We start from the raw sequence: 18,775 nt of genomic DNA on the forward strand, positions 1-18,775 counted from the left end.
TGCTGCATCTGTATGCTTTCCACTTTCACTTAGCAGCAGGGGGCGCTGTTGCTTTCCCCTTACCAGGAGTAGACCTGCCTAGGTTTGGGTTAATGAACTTTGCAACAAGGAAGTCTGGGAGGGAAAAGAAATTGTCACTTGTCAAGTCATTCAGGTTGAGTTAAGAACTTTGAACTCTATTCCTAGGGGCACTGGAAAGTCAGGGGATGTATGAATCAGAAGGATGAGTGGTTGTATGATATATATATATATTTTTTTTTTTTTTTTTTTAACCAGTCCTTGGGCATGAACTCAGAGCCTGAGCACTATTGTTGGTATTTCTCACAGCTAGCTCTCTACCTCTTGAGCCACACCATCACTTCCGGCGTTTTCTGTGTATGTGGTACCAAGGAATAGAACCCAGGGCTTTGTGCATGCTAGGCAAGCACTGTACCACTAGGCCACACTCCCAGCCCCAAGTGGTTATATTTTTAAACTATAAAAACTAGTTACTTGCACTAACCAACAAAAGCATCCTCCATTTATTGATAGGCTTTACCTGAAAGAAAATGAGTTTTATTAGTTTCATGTGTAGCTGTTCAGGCTTTTTATACATATAAACATACCACTTACATGCATACACATTTGTCTTTAAAACACACACACACACACACACACACTACAGTCAGGTGTGGTGTCTCACACATGTAATCCTAGCTACCTGACACTGAGAGGACTGTGGTCAGAGACAGGTTTGTGAGGCACCACTCCACAGCTGCACAGAGCGGTGCATACCCGTCATCCTATACTAAGAAGCTGAGATTAGGGCAAGCACCGGGAGAGGCCAGTGTGGGCAGAAAACTCTGTGAGACTCCATCTCCACAGAAGCTAGGGGTGACTGCACGCACCTGTGGTCCTAGGTGAGTGGGAAGAAAAACACAGGGAGAGCATAGTCCACGTGAGTGGACTGTGTAAGCAGGAAGTGGGAACCTCTCTCCAAATAACTGCTGCAGCCCATTGAAGCAGCTCATGCCTGTTATCCTAGCTACACAGAGGCTAAGGGCAGAAGGACAGCAGTTCAAGGTCAACCTGAGCAGAAATGTTGGAGAGAAGCCCATTTCAAAAGTAACCAGTAAAAAAAGCAGGAGTAGAGTGCTTGCCTGGCAAGCATGAGACCTGAATTCCAATGTCAGTACCAGAAAGAAAGAAAAGAAACAGAAAGGAAAAGAAAGGGAAGGAAAGGAAGAAAGGAGAGGCAGGCCTTGGTGACACGCACCTAGTCATAGCCACTCAGGAGGCCAAGATCTGAGGGTCATGGTTTGAAGCCAGCCCAGGCAGGAAAGTCTGTGAGACTCTTTTTTTTTTTTTTAATTATTTTCTTGTTGTTCTTGTCGAGTTGATATGGAGAGGAGTTTCATGAATCAAGTAATGAGTACAATTCTTTCTGCACCGTCTCCCCTTCCCTTGCTCTCTCCTAGTTTTCCTACCCGCCCCAAACCAAAAAATATAGTTTATTTTCCACATCGTGTCTCGTAAGTGCTATTGTTGTTTTTCCACTCTTTGCTCCACCTTGTTTTCGTGCTTGTGGGGTTCTTGTCTCTAATTAACTACCAGAAAACCAGAAGTGGTGCTGTAAAACAAGTGGTAGAGCACTAGCATTGAACAAAAGAGCTCAGGGACAGCACCCAGGCATTAAGTTCAAGACCAAAGAAAGAAAGAAAGAAAAAGAAAGGAAAGAAGGAGAGAGAGAGAGAGAGAGAGAGAGAGAGAGAGAGAGAGAGAGAGAGAGAGAGGGAGAAAGAGAAAGAGAGAGAGAGGGGAAGGGAGGGAGGGAGGGAGGGAGGGAGGGAAGAAAGAAAAAGAAACACAAATATTAGGGCCAGGAGTTTGGCCTAGTGGTAGAGTGCTTGCCTGGCATGAACGGAGGCCCGGGTTCAATTCCTCCGTACCATATACATAGAAAAAATCCGGAAGTGGTGCTAAAGCTCAAGTGGTGGAGCTCTAGCCTTGAGAAAGTCCAAGGACAGTGCTCAGGCCCTGAGCTCAAGCACAGGACTGGCAAAAAAACAAAAACAAAAAACCCCACAAATATTAGTAAACCTTGACCATAGTTCTTTCCTTCATTTTTTTAATGGAATATTGCATATTGGCGATAGTTTCTTGAGCACCTGTTCTCTGTGGCTATATCTAGGGCATCTCGTATTTAATTTCAATTTATTTTGCAATGAGTTTTTCTCTCCTTTTGTTTTTTTTTTTTAAATTGTTGTTCCTTATGTATTCCAGGGTTTCTCTAAGGTATATAATGACGGCCTGTATCTCTTGGTCAGGGGGGTTGTGCATTGTTTTTCTTTTCCATTTACTAGCCTGTGTTTACTAGACAAAGAGGGTGCACTGCGGTATCTCCTATAGGCATACAATGTACCTGGATCAAATTCACCCCTCCATTACTTCTCATCCTCCTCCCTCCCTTTTCAACACAACTTCAATAGGCTCATTGTTCCCTTTTCACACTCTGGTGTAAAGAATTAGCTCAGGTTCTCACCCCCACATCCTCTCCTTTCCCAAGCTCCAAACAGAACCTGTCTTACATTCCTGTCCCCCATTTAAAAAGACTTATGAGGAAAGACCTTAGATCTTGGACTTTTGCAGTCTAGGTTGCTTTGCTTAATGTACTCATCCGAGTTTCATTTTCCAAAACATAAATTCCCTTTTTTTATGGCTGAATAATACTCCACTGTATATATATCCATGTAAAATTTGGGTTGATTCCAATTAACCCTCTCCTCCATCTGGGCTAAAAAGAGCTAACATCTTGCCTGTCTTCCAGTCATTGTTCTGAATGCTTTATGTTTGTCATCTTACCTAATCCTTGTAGCTACCCCATGAAATCAGTGCATGGTCACCCCATTTTACAGATGAGAAAATCGAGCCATCAAGAAATGTGGTTCTACAGTGGTAAAGTGGATTATAAAGCATTGTGACTGCTGAGCCCACTGGGACTGAAAGCACTGGTTATGCAGTGTTTCTTGGCCTTGACCTTCCCATTATTACACAGGCTGTCAGTCATTTCTGAAGACTTTTTTTTAAAATAGTACCTTTGAAGTTCTAACTTGCGTGCCTGTAATCTGAGCACTGTGTTCAAATCAGCAGTGGGCAGAGTACATGTGCGGCCTGGAGGTGGACAGAGCTGGGGCTCCTGGAACAAAGGCAGGGGGAGGGATGTTCTGAAGGGGATGAGTGATGTGGACTCTTCTGGCTGCCTAGCAACAGAGGGCTGGGAAGGTAGCTCATTGTCCATGCGTCTCTACTCTCCTCCCTCCCCTCCCTCCCCTCCTTCCCATCCCTCTCCTCCCGTTCCTCCCTTTCCTCCCTTCCTGGTCCAGGCTGCTTAAGGCTCCCCTTCCTACTCAGCAGTCCCTGATTCCTGAGGCCTGGAGTATGTGCTGTTCATCCCCCTCACCCTTGTTTTTCGGTTTCTCCTCTTTGAGGTCCTCCATTCCTCTGGAGCTTGAGTTATCCACATCCTGCGCTGTGACCTGCATCCTGCACATTACTTCCTGTGCACTGCACTTTGCTAGCGTTCAACCCCGTCCTCCTTTCTTGCAGGGGGGAGGGTGAGTTGTAGCACAGAGCTTGAGAAGGGTCACTCGGAGAGGATTCCACCCGGGACTGGATTGCAGCTCCAGCTTCCCAAACGCCACTGCGAGCACTGTGAATCAAGTGGCAGAGTCCTGTCACCATGCATTTCACCTTGCCAGCACAGGGGCTGAAGATCAGTTGATTTTCCTATGGCCTTTGGTTCGCTGGTTGATGGTGCTATCCAAGTCACTGCTGATGAAGCAAAGCAAAAAGTCTCAAACCCGACTCCAGGCCATTTTACCTACAAAAGGAAATCTTCCTGATTCCGTGTCTGGAGATACAGAGCTCACCCACAACTAGATAGTGTTACAGCCTCGAACATGAGCGGTCCAATGGCTGTGCTATCTGCAATACCTAACTGCCCAGGAATGTGCACAAGTTATACACTCTGCTAACATTTTAAAGGCCACCTGGGATTGACCGTGCTTTGCAGCTGATGTCCTTATTTATTTTTTTTCTAGTGGAAGTTTGGTGTTTGTCCACAAGAGGGCAGTCGTTACTGCCAAGTGATTTTTTATTTTGCCCTCAGAGAAATAAACCCAGGAAGGTGCCATTGAGGTATTATATATAGTACATGTTTCCAAAACAAAGGATAAAGGGAATTCTCCACCTATAATTTTAGATAAGAAAAGTGGTGGGAGCCAACAAGGAAAAAGAAAAAAACCAAGCGAGTTTTTCTCATGCTGAGGTTTTGCTTCTCCCAGTATCAGATGCTGTAGCATATGTGGAATTGTGGCATTCTGTTAACTGTTCATCTGTAAGAGATTCTCAGCTACCATCCCCATTCACACTATTGTAAAGTGATCTATAAAGAAGAGGGAAGCCAGGAACAGTGGCTCATGCCTATAATCCTGGCTACTCAGGAGGCTAAAATCTAAGGATTAAGGTTCAAAGCCAGCCTGGGCACAAAAGGACCTGAGACTCTTATCTCCAATTAACCTCTAGAAAATGGGAAATGGGGCTTGGCTCAAGGGTAGGGTGGTAGCCTTGAGCTGAAGAAGTCAGGGACAGTGCCAGGCCCAGGGGTAGGGCAGTAGCCTTGAGCTGAAAAGCTCAGGAGCAGCACGGAGGCCCAGAGTTCAAGCCCCAAGACCCAAAAAAGAAAAAGAAAAGAAGAGGGAATGTGGAGTGGGGTGCTAATGGCTCATGCGTGCAATCCTAGCTATTCAGAAGGCCGAGGTCTAAGGATGGCGGTTCAAAGCCAACCTGAGTAGGAACGTTGATGAGACTTTTTTTTCCCCCTAATTATCAAGAAAAAAGCTGGAAGCAGAGCTGTGGCTCAAGTGATAAAGTGCTGTTCTTGAGCAGAAAAAGTTCAGGGATAGTACTCAAGCCTTGAATTTGCATCTTAGTAGCAACACACACACACACACACACACACACACACACACACACACACACCCTAGAAAATGTGAGCTGTTCCATAAAATGAGTTCTTGGCTACCTGATCCTACAGGCCCCTCAGGTCCATCCAGGTCCTGCTTCTGAAATGAGATGTTAATCTGTGTGGACGGTTCTAGAGGAGGTGGAGTCCCTCCCCAGCTTCCTTGGGAAGCTCTTGCAGCAGCAATGCCACCCTAGCCCTGTGCAACCTGCCAGGGAGTCCCTGGGGTCACTGTGCTGATGTACAGGTCAGGAGGCAGCATGGCCCAGGGACCAGATGACCCCAATTCTGTTCTGACTTGGTTTCCTTCCACCCCAGTGACTTGAATCAGTCCTAAAGTTCCTTGTAACTTTGAAGTTCTCCTCAGGAAACGCAAAGGCAGGATCTGTGAGAGGGACAAGTGAGCGAGGGCAGAAAGGCTTTGCATACTGAGAAAAGCTCTTTGTAATGACTACCCCCCCAACACACACACACACACACACACACACACACACACACACACACACACACACACACACACACACGCCTTCCTACAGGCCAATACAAACTTCAGGTAAAGGCGACAGTAAACACCCCCAAGGCAAGGGTTTCAGAGCTCTGTTAAAATGACAAACATTCCAACTATCAGACAGTGTATCAAGTTACTATATAGGTTTGCCAACTCATAGATTGTAAGCATGTATTGCTTACAAATATAGAGCTCAATTGATATTCTTGTACATTCCTGAGCCTTGTAATTTCCAATTTTTTTTTTTGTCAGTCCTGGGCTTGAGGTCTGGGCCTGAGCACTGTCCTTGGACTTTCTCAAGGCTAGAGCTCTACCACTTGAGCCTCAGCACCACTTCCAGCTTTTTTCTATGTATGTGGTACCGAGGAATCGAACCCGGGTCTTCATGCATGCTAGGCAAGCACTTTAACTAGGCCAAACTCCAGGGCCAATTTCCAATATTTTCATCATCTCCCTCAAGACTCAGAAAAATGTTCATATTCTTGGGTCTATTGGTTTTATTGCAGATAGTCTAGCGTAGCGCGAATACATACGCATACATGTATGTTACTTCATTTCCAGCCTCTTCATTCAGAGGCCCACTTTATGGGAGCAAAGGTCCCACTAGGAAGCCACAAGGCACTACCAGAGCCCACTGCCTGGCAGTGCCAGGCCCCAGGCTGTGCTCTGCGCCTGTACCCCGGGAGCTCTTCACTCCAGGCCTCTGGGACTTCCTGGAGTTCTTTTTACCTCTGCTGTGCTGAGGTGGGCAGCAGACCACAGACGCACCCTGGTGAGGGCAAGAGGCCTGATGCTGGTGCTCTCTCTGCTGGTGTTCCACTAGGCCTGCAAGTTCGTAGGACGGGATGGAGAACACTGAAAATACCCTTCTTGTCAGCCTGCAGAGCCCAGCAGCCGTTCCTCAAACTTGGCTCCACACAGGTGAAACTCTGGTTATGCTTTGTAAAGGTCCTGGGGCCTGAACATAGGGCTCCAGTCTTGCTTGTTTCTTTCTTCTTCTTCTTTTTTTTTTTTTTTCTTAAGGCTGGTGCTCTACTACTCGAGCCACAGCTCCACTTTTAGCTTTCTGCTGATTGGGGATAAGAGTCCCATAGACTTTCGTGCTCTGGCTAGCATCCAACCTCCATCCTCACATCTTAGCTTCGGAGTATAGGAATACAGATGTGAGCCACCCGTGCCCTGCTCTGAAGCCCTATTTTCGAATTATAAAGTGTCCAGGCATCTTGTGACTAAAATGCCATCTGTGTAATGAGGGCACAGTTACTTGGTCAGGGTAAGGGAGGTCTTTCCTCTGTGGTTTTCTCCAGTGTAGCTCAGCGTCAAGTGCTTCCCTACATATGACAAAGGAGTGTGTTTAGGGGAAGGGACGCAGGACGAACGGCAGTCTTGGGATCTCCAGATTTCATTTCTCAGCACTTCCTCAGTCAGTCAGTAGACCTGGAACTGTAGTACAGAGCTCTGAATTCCAAATCTAGCTTGTCAGACAGCCTGCTTGTCTTTCCAGATAAGCCCCTCCACCTCAATCCCCCAGAAATGCCTCAGCCTCTCCCACAGCCCAGGACCTGGCTCCAGCTCCCTCACTGGCTTTTCCTCGTCATGTGACTACCAGCATCTGGCAGCCCAGCCAGGCCTGTGTATCCTGAGCTGCTGCCAGCCGCTGCCTGGAGGGAGGAGGGGGCAGGGGTGCACACTGGCCCACTGTGGTGTCATTACCCCTTTGTGCTCTGAGTTTCCCTGACATCCTGTGACAAGGGAATGCGGCCTCATGACTGTTAGGAGAGGAGAAGGGCAGAGATGGGAGGGTAGGAGGCCTATTAGGTTCTGCTGGAGTCTGAGAGCCTGGATCTAGAAGGAATGCCTGAAGGATGAAACAGCAGTCATTGACAGCCTGGCTTCCATTTCTGGGTGCACACAGCACCCAGGCGTCTCATAAGTAGTTGGTGAATGGTAACTCAAACTAGACAGGAGCACGTAGATCTTTGTCTCCTCAAAGTAAAGGTTTGGAAACTGAGATTCAATGAGATTAAACAACTTACCCTAGATTACACAGCAAACAAGCCAGCATGTGGATTCATGACCAGGTTGCCCAGTTAATTAAATACATGTATGCAAATCTATATAAATCTCTATGTGTTGTGAGTACATTTGCATGTATATGTGTATATGAATATATACACACAAGAATACACTTTTCTGTGTATATAATGTGATATATACACATATATGTAATATATAACTATTATACTACATACATACACATACACTATTGCAAGAAATTTCTTCTTTTAGCAGTATGCACATCTGAGAATAATAATGACGGTGGATAGGGATGAAAGTTCATTTGAGACCCTTTATGAAGCCTCAAGGATGTTTCTTTATATTAGTTTGAAACTGGGTTTCCTCCTTTCCCTGGTCAATGAATATTACAAATAACATTTGGTTTATTTATGGGTCATCTGTTATAGTTTGCCTCTGGCTTAGATGGAAATAGCAAAGAGCCAGAACATAGTGTTTCCTGTCTCTTCGTGTTCTTGGCTTATTACGAGGGCTCCATCTTCCTTTAGGTTATTAACTGTGGCCATGTATCCACAGCCAGACCAGATCTGGCTGCAGGACAGGTAGATGTTAGACCCGCCTCCTTGGCAGGTGAAAGTCCCGGAGGCAGAGTCCTGTGGCTGTCTCTAGACTTCAGACTCAAGGGGAGTCTCTGAGATCTTTGCTTCTGTCCTCTCAGTCTCTCAGGCCTGGAATATCTTGTCTTTAAACAGGGCTTCAATATTGAATGGCGAGAAGGAGCCTAAAGTTCAAGCCAGTTTTTTGAGTAGGATGAATAAGACCCTTGGTGTGGGACAGCTGACCTTGAGATTGTTCCATTTAACTGAACTTGTCGCTGGCTGTTGTTGCCACTGAGAACCCAGAGGTCAAACAACCAGTCACATGTCTACATGGGCTAGGAGAGTTGGTGGAGCTGTGTGTGATTTTTTTTTTTTTGACGTAACTGATTCTTGGCCAGGGTCAGACATTGGCCCTGTATAGCTTTTGGAGCTGGCTGTTTCTTGCCTGTGGTTTTTGCTGAGTACAACCCATCAAGTTAGAGAAACCCTCCCCTCCACAGTGCCCTTCATGGAAACCCTTGGGGCCTATCCAAGGGGTCAGTGGTGGCCTCCCTGCCACACATCTGGGGAAAACTACATTCATCTGGAAGCACACAGGCTGAGCCTAGAAGCTGTTCTTTCCCCCTTCCCTTACAGGGGAGAGAACGTGAACACTGATGAAGTAACAGTTTTCCCTTCTGCCTTGACTGTCCCTGATGTCCCAGCAAGACCAGAACCCATGACCATGATAGACTGAGGGATGGGGATACACTCCACTCTAAAGACAGAAACATCTAAAACCTGACCCCCATGAATGGAAATCCGAGATGGTAATGCGTTCTAGTTTTGCAAGAACTGACTTGTCTATGATGACTTCACCGCTGGATGCTCCTGCTTAGTGATGTCCCTCTGCCCAGGCCACATACCTACCCAGGGCTGCTTCTGTGTAGAAAGAGCCCTGTCAGCACCAAGTGAGCAAAACTGAAGGTCTAGAGAGAATTGCATAGAGCTGGGACAGGAAAGCGATTGTGCCTTGGGCCAATAAAAGTGCAGGAGTGCCCTGGGGCTTGGGTTCAACTTTCCATCCCCATTTTGAGGGGAGGGGAGGCCTTGCCCTCACACACCCTATCCCAGGGCAGACTCAGCTTGGGAACATGGCTGGGGCAGTGCCTGGATTTCCATCAGGGCAGCCATCTCCTTGGGAGTCCAGGGGACTAGGCTTGAAGCTGTGTTTGAATGCCACTCGTACTCTCTTCTTACATCCCGGGTGACCTACAGGATCCAGAGGCTCAGTGCAGAAGGCTGACTGGAAAGACCCCACCCCTACATGACCAACTCCACCAATCCTTTCCAGGATCTCCTCTCCTGCCCTCTGCTGTAGCTCCCAGAGCCTGGACCCCATGGGAGGGCTGCAGTGGTATCCCCCTCCCCCATCCTGCCCCCGGGCCACCCATGGGGGTCCTGTGGGGGGGGAGACTTGTTTCCAGGTCCTGTCCACTGCCCCCTGTTGTGATTTAGAAAGAGTCACTTAATGGTTTAGTGTCCCATACAACACTTCACATAGTCAAGCCATGTTCTGTACCATGCCCTATCTAAACAGAGGGGGAGAAGCCTTCCAGCCCCTAGAATGTGGGGCCTGCTCGATTGCTGGGCTCCCCAACTGGCATACTGTTATCCCCCCATTTCTGGGCTATGTGCCCAGCTCCAAAGGCTTTCCGTTCTCTAGAACTTCATCCATACTGCCTCAACTTTCTCCAACACACCACGTCCTTTCTGGAATGCTGGTGAGTGTTTGAGTTAGCAGTAAAGCCATCAAATAAAAACAGGTTGAAAGAAAACCCTTATTGTGTGATTGAGTGTATTGTGGTCACTTCTGACACAGTTGTATAATCCTTTCTGTACGTGTGAAGGAGTACTGGGGATTGAACTCAGTACCTCACACATGGTAGGCAGGCATTCCACCACTTATGCTAGGCCTTAGCTCTTTGTTTTGTTTTAGTTCTTTTTCAGACAGGGTCTCACTTTTGCCTGGGACCATCTTTAGGCCTTAATCCTCCTGCCTGTGCCTCCTGCATGCATAGAATTACGGGTGTGTGCCACCATCTCAGCTGGCTTATTGAGATGAAGGTCTGGCTAATTTTCCCCCCTAGGTTGACTTTGAACTGTGATTTTTTTCCCCTTATTTCTGGTTTTGTTTTGCCAGGGTTATGGTTGTGAGTCACTGTGCCTGGCTTTGCATGTTGTTTTTGGGATAGAGTCTCACTAACTTTTCTCAGATTGTCCTTGAACTTTCCATCTTCTTGTTTCTGCCTTCTGAATAGCTGGGCTTATAGGCAGAGGCCACTACACTTAGCTTGGACAATTCTTTCCTCCTGAGGAAATGGCTGTCCTATGCACAGTTCAACTCAGTGGATGTGAATTATGTTTTGACCATCAGGAATGTTTCTGGGTATTGCCTCATTGTTCACTAGGAGGAAGGAGGAAGAATCTCCCTTGGCTTAAAACATTTTTTTTTTCCATGGTGGGGCTTGAATTTGGGGCCTGGGTGCTGTCTCTGAGCTTTGTTGCTCAAAGCTAGCTCTCTACCACTTTGAACTGCAGTGCCACAACAATAACAAAAACAAGCCTTGGAAATGCTAGGCTTTGTTTGACATAGTTAATCATTATTCACTCTACTGGCAAAGCACTGTATCTGTGGTATGTTATAAAACATATGGTCAGCAGGGGGGCTCACATGGTGACCTGTTCCTGAGTCCTAGCTTGTGTGTGGTGCAAATGGCTGGATTTTACAAACAGATAATCAAAGCTTTAAGAGATATTTCCCAACCAGTGTGGAAATACGTGCTAGTGGAAGTGTGAGTGTGCTTTGGGAGGGAAAAAAAAAAACTTGCTACTTTTTTTTTAATCTAGAAAAGTCATTTTAGTTTCAAATAGAAAAACTAAATGGCCTTGAAATATTTCGACATCCCAGACACTATTTCTTTGCTGAATGATAATTAATACTGAACATATGTAATATTTTTATGAAAAATGTTTACAGGACACAAATTATATGCCAGGGATTGGAAATACACAAGAGAACAAAAAGCAGGCCTGCCCTTTAATTGCATACAGTCAAAGGTTGTGATTATAACCCCATGTGATAGGGAAAAGCTGTAATTGGTCCCTGGGGAGGTTGGAGGGCTTCCCGGAGGACTAGCCATCTGAATTCTGTTTTGCGGATGAATAGGGGGAATTGGTCACAAAAGAGGGGACAGCCCCCTTTTCCCGCCACCTCTCCCCCAGAAGGAACAGCAGTACAAAGTCACGGGGTTATGTAACGAGCTCAGGAAACCCCAAAGGACCAGAGACAGGATTGGGGTCCCTGGCTAAGGAGCGTAGATTCACTCAAGGATGGAGGCAAAAAGGTCTAGCCAAAGAGTTCTAGCCAGGGAAGAGGCCCTGAGGCCTCTCTTTGCAAAAGGGAGGAAGCAAAGCGGCAGATCTGGGGAGGAAGCTGCAGCTATGGCCTGCTGACCCACCTTCTGCCCCATCAGCCAGAGGCAGGCAGGCAGAGGACAGACAGATGCTGGGCAGTGAGCAGAAACTGCAGGGAGGGCCTGGGACGCATGGAAGGAAGGGAATGTGTTGCCTTTTGGGGGAGACTGCGGGCAAGATGTTTGTCAGAAACACTGCTCAGATGGCAGTAGTCCTTTCCGCACCACCCTCCCAGTCTGGAAGAAACTAATACAACAGCCTCTGATCAGAGTTTGAAGCGAGGACAAGCACAGTGCTAGAGAACGAATTCTGCAGAGAATGGTGGGGGGGAATTCACGAGAAGGGTCAGGAGGAAAAGTGAAGTGCCAAGAAGTCAGTTCCCCGACTTTTATGTCTGTTAGATCTGGCCAGAGTGTCACCATCTTCTGTTTTGGTTTGATTTTCCTCTTTTGGAAACTAGGGTCTCACTGTAAAGGTAGACTGGTCTGGACATTAGGATACTCCTGTCTAGCCTTCTGAGTGCTGGGATTACAGGTGTGTACCACCAGGCCCAACTTGGTGTCCCCTTCCTAGTCTCCAGCCTCATCTTTGAGTTTGTAGGGTTCATCCAGTTCCCATTCAATCAAATGCAGCTTCCCTGCAGTGTTAACACAACCTCCCCCCCACCCCACCCCAATACTTCCCCCCCTCAGCACAGCTTCTCTTCTACTTGCTCTGCTCCCCATCTTTTAGAGCCAAGTCTCTTTTACTGTAGTTGCTGTACTTTGGCAGGAAGATCTGTATCTTTCTTCCTCTGTGAACAGTGAAGAGCAATTTCTAGTCCAGATTGCACAATGATTTCGGAAGAGGTTGTGTGGTGAGTCATCTGCATGGGCAGATTTTGTTCCCAGCCAGAGAGCCAGAGAAGAGCTTGTTGCGGCTGCACGGGAAAAAGCTGTACATACCATGTGGAACGAGCTTCCAAATGGGAGCATCACCAAATACTTTGAGCAGAGAAGGCCCTTCTCAAGGCCGATATGTAATGGACTTGGTCAGAGTCTCTACACTTCTAATTGGATAAAATGGTTAATCATACAGCTGTAACCCAGAGTTTCATCCCACAAGATATATATATATACATATATATATATATAAATATAAAATCTTCAGTGTATCCACAGATCAGAGGGAGTGATGAATTTTAGCTTCTTAAAGTGCTCACAAAATTTAAGCTTATCCGTCATGAAAAAGTCTTTCCTACCACTAGGGGGCACTTCAAAGATTAGTGATGTCTATAAAGAATTAATTAGTCAATCAAAATTAAAACACCACAACTTAGTGAGCAATCATCTGCCCGCAGAGATGGCTGCCTTTCCAGGCTAATAAAAGTGATTGTTATCACGTATAGAAACTATGCTATTAATACCATGTCCTTTAATTTCCATTAACTTAATTAGAAGTCATGGAAACTGAATTAGCTTCCATTAACTTAATTAGACTTCATAGAAATGGCAATAGGAATATTATGCAACTGTTAAAAATCATGGCCCAGATGACTAATTATTTCAAGAAATATATGGTCGTAGAAGAGGAGGATATGTGCTTCATCTCTTTTCTCTTTCTTTAAACAGGCAGCAGAATATTAAGTATATTTAGGAGGACCTAAATTAAATGTAGTTAATTTTTTTTTTTTGCAAATTTCTTTCTTGCAGCTTTCCAGCTGTGGTTCTTCAACCTGTGGCCATCCTCACAAACTGGTTTAATTATGTCCAAGGGAATTTTCTTCTTTGCATTTGACTAACGTAAAATGGTCAAATTTCCTCCAGTTTCTCTGAAGCGGCAGCTAAAATTTGTTGAAGGAAACACAAATGATCTCTTGCTGTTAGTTCCTGCGCAATAACTGGACAAGGTGTGGGGGCCAGTGATTCCAAAAGAGAATTCTGCAGGAACGGAGGGCTGTGCTGGAACCTTACTCTGCCCTAATCATAAAGACCTTAAAGAACAGCCTGGCCTGGATGCTTGCCGGTGTGTTAAACGGCTCCTTTTGTTTCTCCGTTCTGGTACACATACTAGTAAAGTCGTGCTGGGGTTTGTTAGGGGAGATGCTTCAGGGTTTTCCATTTAAGCCAGGTGCTGGTTGTTCACGCCTGTAATCCTAGCTCCTTAAGTGGCTGGGATCTGAGAATCACAGCTAGAAGCCAACTTAAGAGTCATGAGACTCTTATGTTCAATTAACCACCAAAATAGCCAGAAAGAGAAGTGGCTCAAGTGATAGAGCATTAGCTTTGAGCAAAAGAAAGCCAAGTGGGAGCAAAAGGACCCGAGTTCAAACCTCAAAACTACAAAAAAAAAAAAAATTCCGTTTACCAGGAAGATGCTTCATCTTTGAAAGGAGAAGCTGTGCAATCTCTCCAGGCTTGGAATTCCCCAAGGCCGACCTCTGCCTCAGACAGGATGCATCCTGCCCCTGGGCTGCACCCAGGGCTGCTAGGTGGCTGAATTTGGCTTCTAACATCTGGGCTGTGCTGAAAGGGAAGTTAAAAGGTGAAGCTGTTAGACTTCTTCCTTGCCGACACCGTGATTGTACTTAATGTGGTTGCCAGTTCAGTTGTGGTGCAATCTGATTTCCTCATGGTGGGGGGCACTTTTCTACGGTGACCTCTTTGACGTCAGTAATGGTTTCCTGTTGATGTGAGTGCCCCATTCACTCTGCCTATGGCTTCGTCAGAGAAACATAATAAAGCAAAGGGCACTTCGGAGAAATTCAACACAATGCTGTCTTTTCCCGGAGATGGCCTCTCCCTTGCCGTGTTTAGCAGCACACTGCAAATGATTTTTTTTTCTCTCTCTTTTTGATGCCAATCCTGGGACTTGATCTCAGAGCCTGGGTGCTGTCTCAGCTATTTTTGCTCAAGGCTAGCACTCTACCTCTTGAGCTGTGACATTACTTCTAGCTTTTTGCTAGTTAGTTGGAGGTAAGAATCTCAAGGACTTTCCTATCCAGGATGGCTTTGAACTGAAATCCTCAGATCTCAGCCTCCTGAGTAACTAGGATTACAGGTATGAGCTACTGGTGCCCAGCTGTTGTCTCATCTTGAACAGACATTGCATATTCAGTTTTGTCATGTGAATGACACACATCTGTAGAAGGGAGGATAACTACTATATGAAGTCACAATAAGATTTTATAGTCCACGGGAGAGTGCATAATACTATAAAAGAACATTATAAAGTCCTTAAAATCATGAGTATGAGTTATCATTCAATATTAGGGAACTGAAAGCTTGATTTTAGTTACCAACCTAGTTTTGCCACCCCTTGCCTAGCAAGTGCTTCCAGAAATGGAAGGTCAAGAAAGCCACCACCATCCACACATCCTTGTCCTACACCACAGGTTCTGAGCAATTGCAGACGCTGGTTCTGCGTTTTGTTTGTTTGTTGATGATGTCGTGTTGTTTGGGAGATAGTAGTGGAGTTTGAACTTGGGGTCTCCTACTCTCACTTAACTTTTTGCACAAGGCTGGCACTCTTACAACTTGAGCCACATCTCCATATCTAGCTTTTCGTTAGTCAGAGGTAAAAGTCTCTCAGATTTGAAAGGGGAGAGGGGAAGAGGTCAGAGAGGGCAAGGGCAGGGAGAGAGAATATGTATATACATATGTATATATACATAGACACATTTTGTATACATATATAGGTAGTATGTATACGTGTGTGTGTCCGCGCACGTGTGTGTGTGCGTGTGTGTGTGCGTGCACATACACCTCATGAAACCTAATGAGAGAAATTGGCCAGGCCTCTCTGGAGCTGGGAGCTAACACTGGAAAGATATGGGATCTACTCACCCACCTACTTCTTTGCCCTTCCACCAATCTTTCACAGGGCAAGGCATTTCTCATCTTCATAACTCCTCTTTTCTCAGTTCTTGCTCAGGGCACCAACTAAATTACAAACCTGGTTGCTCACCTTGGGTAAGACTTTGAGAAGCCTAGTTGGGTCCAAAAGGCTCTGCTTTCACCCATGTGACCTACTGGAGGAGTTTTCTGAGGGACCCACATTTACCAAAGAGTCTGGCTCTGTCACCCCACATCCTGTGTCATTAGAGAGTGTCATCTTGCCACTTGTGCCAGAATGGTATAACCCTTCGTGCACCCCAGGTATAGTCTCTAACTTTGCCTCTTGGAGCTGCTGGTCAAGTTTTAGCTCTCAAGAACAGTTTTGAGGAGTTCTTGCTACTGAGAGCCACCATCCACTTGGGGAGTTTGTTGTTTGTTTGTTTTTTAATCCCCTTTGGGCTGGGAGCCAGGGCAGAAAGTTGGCCCAAGCTACAGCAGGTTCATGGAAGCTGGACAGGTGATGACAGATATTCTATTCTTACCAGTACTATCTCGTTGACCTCTGGGTTGGTAACTTAACACCAGGCCTCAGGGTGAGGACAAAGGGATTTCTGCCTGGCTTTTATTCCTCTATGTCCATCACCCCATGTTAATGACTGGCCTTTGTGGTTAGTTGAATCAGAGACCAAAGAAAGGCTCAAGGGAGACAAAGAGCTTGGTGGTGGGGTGGTTTGGCTTTAGAACTGAGCTTCAGTCTGCCTCCTGGACCTGCCAGGAGCCAAAGCATCAGGGGAAACACCGAAGATGTTCAGGCGCAGCTTTCGGGAACTTTAGACTTATAGAAAGAACCAAAATGCTTATGTGTGCAGATTTCACCTACAGAAAAAAAATCCCCTTTGCCATCTTTGCCTAAAGTGGGATTTAGGAAGTGCTCCCCACCCTAGAAGTGACTCATGGCAACTGTAATCCAGCACACCATATCTCCCTAATGCCAGATTCCCCTCAAAAATACTTCCTCCAGTTGCTTTGAGTTGGTGAGAAAGGGTTCAGTGAGTGGTGAGGAATGAGCAGTGCTAGGTCTCAAGTAGCTCAGGTGATGAGTGGAGTCGGGGGTGAGAGGTAACAGCTTCCATCTCATTAGTTCACATGCGGTCTCTGCTTTGCAAAACACATCCATCCAAGGTGGACACTGCCCTGGAGCTTGCTAGACCTCATTCCAGATGGAGTAGTGATTTATAGCTTCTGTTTTTTTATATGTGGCACGTCCTAAAACTTCCTGGACCCCATAGCTGCCACCTGGCAGTGCCCCAGGCACTGGGCTGCAAAACCCCATAGTGAGTGATCACATTCACAAATGGAAGCCGAAGCCCCACCATTCACAGTTGGGAGTGACCTAACTAGCCTTCAGGTTTCTCTCCAAATGCTTGCTTATGAAATCAGCGCACACCGTGAGACTTCACACCACAAGTCTCAGCAGCTGGCAACCTGTCCTCTGTGAGAGCCCCTGAGCTCTGCCCCTTCCACATTAGAGACTGCTTGTCCACCTCCTCCTCCCTCCGCCCTGACTCATGAGCCTTCACAATTGTTGTCAAATCCCACCCCAGCCTCCAGGCTGCCAGGGAGGGGCCCAATGAGGGGACCCCACCATGGCACTGGGGTCCGCATGTAAGTGAGCAGTGTAGTCTCATCGGCTCAGGATGCTGGGATTGAGGCCAGGGCCGGGCACAGTGTCTGCCCGCTGAGTTTGTCCTTGTTGAGAAGAGACACAAGAGGCGTATGAACACCCCATCACCATTCCAACGAGCCAGACAGTCTGGCAGGAAAGCCCTGGAGGAGAAAGGTAGTCCCTTAATACTGGACGTCAGGATGTGGACATCTGCCTGCGTGAGTCACAACCCTGAAAGGCAGTTTTAAAACTACATTTTCTTGTGTCTTCTCTTCAATCTTGCAGGACAGAAAAAAAGAGAGAGAGGTGATTTTGTTTTGCTTTTCATGGTAAGAGTCACAGGCACTCATAGAAATCTTGTGAACTAGTGAAAACATAAAGAATGGAGCTATTAGGACCCACACTGACGTCTGCCCTGTGGGAAACTTGTGATTTTTTTCTTAATCCTTTCTATGTATATTTGCTCTTTGGTTCTAAGTGAAACTATTCTGCATGTAACACTTATCACCATTCTTTTTTTAACCTAAAAGTACCTTCGTTGGAGCCCCTGATCAGCTGCTGTTCACTGCACACTTGGCAGAAGGGGCCCAGTGATGTGCTTAGTCCAGTGTAATTTCTGGTGGCATCTCCTCTCTCACCCTCACCCTTCCCCTCTCCTACCATTTCATAAACAATGGGTCTTCTTTTCTATCTTGTTTTTATGTATAATTTTTGTTATTATTAAGATGTTATACAAAGGGGTTACCATTTCCTAAGTCAGGTAATAAGCACATTTCTTTCTTTGTCCGTCATGGCGCTTGAACTCAGGGCCTTGGTGCTGCCCCTGAGCTTTTTTACTCAAGACTAGTGCTCTACCACTTTGAGCTCCAGTGACACTTCCAGTTTTCTGGTGGTTCGTTGGAAAAAAAGAGTCTCACGGACTTCTGTGCTGGGACTCACTTTGCACTGCGATCCTCAGATCTCAGCCTCCTGAGTAGCTAAGATTACAGGCATAAAACCACTGGTGCCTGGCTCAAGTGCATTTCTATGGACATGGTTTACTGGAATTTGAACTCAGAGACTCAGACTTGCTAGGCGATGCTTTACTGCTGAGCCACTTCCCTGGACAGATCCTCTTTTCTAAATACTGGAGATTCTTGTCATCTATCTCCCTCTCTACAAGAAAAATCTTGGAGAAATTCCTGCCTATCTTTCCCTTGTCCCTGCTCTACACTGGGCATTTTAAAATAGGATGAACAGAAATGCAAGTTAAATAGAGGATTTCCTTCCCTTGTAGCCAAAAATAAGGCTAACTTTATATGAAGGCCTTAATGTTAAATAAATATTGTATTAATGTAGTAAACATATAAATTTATCCACGATAAGGCTCACATCTGTAATCCTAGCTACTGAGAAAGCTAAGATATCAAGATCAAGGTTCAAAGCCAGCCTGGTCAGTAAAGTCTATGGGATTCTTCAATTAATCACCAAAAAGCCAGAAATGGAGCTGTGTCTCAACTGGCAGATACTAGCTATCCTTGACAAGCATAAAAACCTTGGGAACAGGTCAAAGGCCTGAGAGCAAACCCTAGGACCAGTGCATACCCCTGTGTATGCACTTGTGCATGTGCACACACTTTTTTTTGTTATATGATAAACAGTGTTTGTTTTTTTGTACCTTGTAATATTACCTAAGGTCTTTGATAGGATGGACTTTGAAGAACTAAACCTTCT

The 18,775-nt window shown here is 46.0% G+C and overlaps 1 protein-coding gene across 1 annotated transcript in view; it reads left to right on the top strand.

Moving 5' to 3' along the window:
* Positions 1-18,775, top strand: part of Prkch (protein kinase C eta) — a 217,425-nt gene that overhangs the window by 130,080 nt on the left and 68,570 nt on the right. The window lies entirely within an intron of this gene.

This window comes from Megascapheus bottae, chromosome 14 (genome assembly GCF_031878675.1).
Source record: "Megascapheus bottae isolate mThoBot1 chromosome 14, mThoBot2.hap1, whole genome shotgun sequence".
NCBI classification, from domain to species: domain Eukaryota; kingdom Metazoa; phylum Chordata; class Mammalia; order Rodentia; family Geomyidae; genus Megascapheus; species Megascapheus bottae.